This window comes from Morus notabilis, unplaced genomic scaffold, assembly GCF_000414095.1.
Source record: "Morus notabilis unplaced genomic scaffold, ASM41409v2 Scaffold274, whole genome shotgun sequence".
Taxonomy (NCBI): domain Eukaryota; kingdom Viridiplantae; phylum Streptophyta; class Magnoliopsida; order Rosales; family Moraceae; genus Morus; species Morus notabilis.
In genome coordinates, this window is record NW_010358785.1 from 563864 (window position 1) to 568652 (window position 4789).

Below are 4789 nucleotides of genomic sequence, written 5' to 3' on the forward strand. Positions count from 1 at the left end.
AGGCAGATGATAGCCTCGACTGCTTCAAACAATTTCCTTAAGTTGGTTGATGCAGCAGAGCGAGCAGAGGCAGAGCTGAACAGTACCTATGGGGAATACAAAGGTTCAGGTGGGAGTGGAAAATCGAGGAAGATGGGTAAGAAAGACAAGGTACAGGGACAAGGTCCGCAGACCAGTGGCAGTAGTAGCTCCTCAGGTAGCGGGCGTTTTCAGCCTTACGCCTGCTATACCTGTGGACAGACCGGACATCTCAAACGGAATTGCCCAAATCGTCTGATGCAGTCTCCCCTAGGCCCCGGGGGACAACAAGGCAGTCACGCTGGTTCAGCTTCAGGTAGTGGGAACCAGGCATCATTTCAGAATCCAGCTGCTTCTTATGCTTCTGTCCCTCAATCGCGTGGTCTTCAGCCACATTATTACTTCCAGCCACGACCACAAGGTTCAGGTTTTCAGCAGAGTCGGAGTTATCAGCCTACTCCTCAAGATTCTGGGAGTCATAGACCCTACTTTCTGGGATGAAATGCCGGTGCAAGCAGTAGTCATGGAAATCGAGGCAGAGGACAGAAGAACAAGGGAAAGTCGCATGGTCAGGCTTATGCTGTCACATCAACGGTAACCCCTGGTCGGGGACGACAGGCTGATCACTCCGTAGTTGATGGTACGATACTTGTCTCTCATTCTTGGGCTCAGGTGTTATTTGATACTGGTGCCACGCATTCTTTTATTTCTATGTTATTTGCCTCAGTCCTACAATTAAGCGTTGATACGCATGACCCTCCCCTAACACTTAGTACACTAATGAGAGGTATAGCCGAGGTTTCTATGATCTGTAGGTCCTGTTGTATAGTTTTGGGTGATCACCGATTATCAGCCGATCTATTTGTACTACCGATGGCTGGATTTGACGTCATACTGGGTATGGATTGGTTGAGTAAGTACCGTGCTACAGTGGATTGTTACCGAAGACGTGTTACGCTTCTCACCAAGAATGGACATGTCATAGATTATCAAGCTAAGACAGGGGCAGTAATGCCATCTCCTGTTTTGAAGGCTTGTATCGGGGGTCGAAAGAATCTGGAAAGCTTGGAAATGGTTTTTGCGTTAGGAGGAGAATCTGAGGCGAACGATTCTTTGTATATCCCGATAGTGGATGACTTTCAAGATGTGTTTCCAAGTGAGTTACCAGGGCTTCCACCGGACAGGGAAATTGAATTTTGCATATATTTGGTTCCCGGTACCTCTCCCATCTCTATTGCTCCATACCGCATGGCACTTGCGGAAAATGTCGAGCTAAGGAAGCAATTGCAAAAATTGATGGAGAAGGGATTTATCCGTCCAAGTACATCACCATGGGGAGCTCCTGTGCTTTTTACAAAGAAACATGACGGATCATTGAGACTGTGTGTGGATTACCATCAACTCAACCGGGTTACCATCAAGAATAAGTATCCACTACCCCGCATTGACGAGTTATTTGATCAATTGGGTGGATCCCGATACTTTTCCAAGATTGATCTGCGGTCAGGGTACCATAAGTTAAGGGTAAGAGAAGAGGATGTTTCAAAGACAGCTTTACGTACTCGCTACGGTCACTACGAGTTTCTCGTTATGCCGTTCGGACTGACCAATGCACCCGCCGCATTCATGGACCTCATGAATAGAGTCTTTCGTCCGTACTTAGACCGATTCATCATTGTTTTCATTGATGACATCTTGATCTATTCCAAGACTCAGGAGGAACATGCAGAACATCTGAGGATTGCCCTACAAACTTTGAGGGAGCATAGCTTGTATGCCGAGAAAGAGAAGTGTGACTTCTGGATGACTGATGTAAAGTTCCTTGGGCATGTAGTTTCCCAAGAAGGCATATCGGTTGATCCCTCTAAAGTGGAAGCTGTGTTGAACTGAGAGCGTCCGAAGAATGTGTCAGAGATTCGCAGTTTCCTTGGGTTAGCGGGATATTATCGGCGATTTGTGGAAAATTTCTCGAGGATTGCATCGCCTTTGACAAGGTTGACGCGAAAGGATGTTAGGTTTGTTTGGGATGAAGAATGTGAGGAAGCGTTCATGGAGCTGAAACATCGACTCACTAGCGCTCCTATTCTCATAGTCCCTAGCAGCAACGAGCCCTACACAGTGTTTACCGACGCTTCTAGGAATGGATTGGGATGTGTGTTGATGTAACAAGGTCGAGTGGTAGCTTATGCTTCACGACAGCTAAAACCCCATGAGGTGAATTACCCTACCCACGACTTAGAACTAGCTGCAGTGATTTTTGCACTGAAAATTTGGAGGTGTTACCTCTATGGTGCGAAGTTCGAGCTTTTCACTGACCACCAAAGTCTCAAATATCTGTTCACTCAACGAGATCTGAATTTGAGATAGCGGAGGTGGATAGAATACATGGAGCATTACGACTTCAATCTCCAGTATCACCCCGGGAAAGCTAATGTGGTAGCGGATGCCCTGAGCCAGAAAAGCCATGGAGTTTTGGCCAGCTTAGCCTTCGAAGACTGGAACAGGTTGGCTACTGTTGGGAGTTTTGATTTGCAGTGCTACGAGGATAGTAACAAGGCCTGCATCTTCAACATTGTGGCAACTCCTACCTTGAAACAGTTGGTGAAGCAAGGACAATGGCATGATGAGGAGCTTAGTGAATTTTGGAATCAACTTCAGAGTGGGGAACAGATTGAAGGATGGTAGATAAGTCCAGAGGATTCCTCCTTCGGAAAGGAAAGCTGGTGGTTCCGAATGATTCCGACCTCCGGGATGCTGTGTTGTATGAAGCTCACCGTTCCAAGTTCTCCATCCACCCCGGAAGCACGAAAATGTATATGGATTTGAAGAGGCAGTATTGGTGGCGTGGAATGAAGCGTGATGTTGCGAATTTTGTAGCCAAGTGCTCGATATGTAAACAGGTCAAAGTGGATCATCAGAGACCTGGAGGCGAGCTACAGCCCTTACCTATCCTTGATTGGAAGTGGGACCACGTAACGATGGATTTCGTCACAGGATTACCTAGGACCCAGGAAGGGTATGATGCTGTATGGGTTGTCGTAGATCGTCTGACAAAGACTGCACATTTCATCCCCATCAGAGCTGACTATAAAGTTCCCAAGCTGTGCCGACTGTACATCGAGAGGATAGTCACGTTGCATGGTGTTCCGGTATCGATAGTCTCAGATCGTGATGCTCGATTTACATCTAAGTTTTGGAAAGGGTTACAAAATGCTCTGGGGACTGAGTTGAGATTTAGCACCGCTTTCCACCCTCAGACTGACGGCCAATCGGAGCGGGTTATACAAATCCTTGAAGATATGCTGCGTGCTTGCGTTCTGGACTTTGAGGGCAGATGGGGAGAATACCTGCCAAATGCCGAATTCGCTTATAATAACAACTACCAAGCCAGCATCGAAATGGCTCCATTTAAGGCTCTATACGGTAGGCCCTACAGATCTCCTTTGTGTTGGGCTGAGAAGGAAGAACGCATTAACCTTGGACCTCAGTTTGTGCGGGAGACGACAGAAAGAGTCCAATTTATTCGTGACCGTCTCAAAACTGCTCAGAGTCGACAGAAGAGTTATGCAGATAACCGGAGACGACCATTGGAGTTCGAGATTGGGGACTTTGTGTTCCTAAAAGTGACCCCAAAACGCAGAGTTTCTCGTTTCGGATTTCGGGGTAAGCTTGCACCAAGGTACACAGGACCATTCCAGGTACTAGAGCGAATTGGACCAGTTGCATACCGCCTAGACCTGCCGCCTCAACTGTCCCATGTTCACAACGTCTTCCACGTGTCGATGCTACGGAAATACGAACTAGATCCATCCCGGATAATAACGTGGACAGATGTTCCGATCCAGGTGGACACGACTTACGAGGAGTTCCCTATCCAAATTTTGGAACGTGAGGTTAAGATACTACGTCGCTGTGAGATCCCCTTGGTCAAGGTTCTATGGCAATATCACGGAGATGAAGAAACCACATGGGAGCTTGAGTCAGAAATGCAGGAAAAGTATCCTTATCTATTCTGAGTACAGATGTAATTTTAATTTCGAGGACGAAATCTCCTAAGGGGGAAGGAGTTGTAAAAGTCAAAATTTGAAATGGGGTTAATTTGTAATTTTTAAAGACTTAAGTTTGAAAATTTTAAAAATCTGGGCCAAAATGTAATTTTTAAGAAATGTGGGGATCAGAAATGGATAATTGGACACTCAGTGAGTCCAAACTAGTATTAATGCCACTTGGGCGTGTTCCACCTCATTAGAAAAATTCAAACACAAAAACCCACTTTCTCTATCCTTCCACGCGTACGGCCGTACACATCCGGGGAAGATTCCAGCGTCCGTTTTCGACACCTCCTGGCTCGTTGGAAAGCTCTCATCGAGCCGAGTACGGATTGGAGTCTTGCGGCCGCCAACTCCGCCGGACGCTGCCACACTCGCCGGTCAAAGTTCTGAAAAATCTCAAAAAGTTCCAATCGTGATATCTTCGCCGTCCGGTGTCCGATCGAGGTGATTCCGGTCCCAATAGACTCAGAACGAAGAGACGAAGAAAACGGTACCAGCAGCACGGCTTGATTCTGACCGGAGCATCACCGCCCGTGGTGGCCGGATTCCTCGCCGCCGCTGTCCACGAATCTCCCTCCTCCGGCCGCTGTGAACGACACCGCCCAACCCATTATCTTCAGAGGGAGTCGGTGAGTCGTTTTGGGCCACCAGCCGTGGTCACCGCCGCCGCCTTGCCGGAAAACGAGCCGCCACCGCCGTGAGAAAAGTGGGAGGATGGA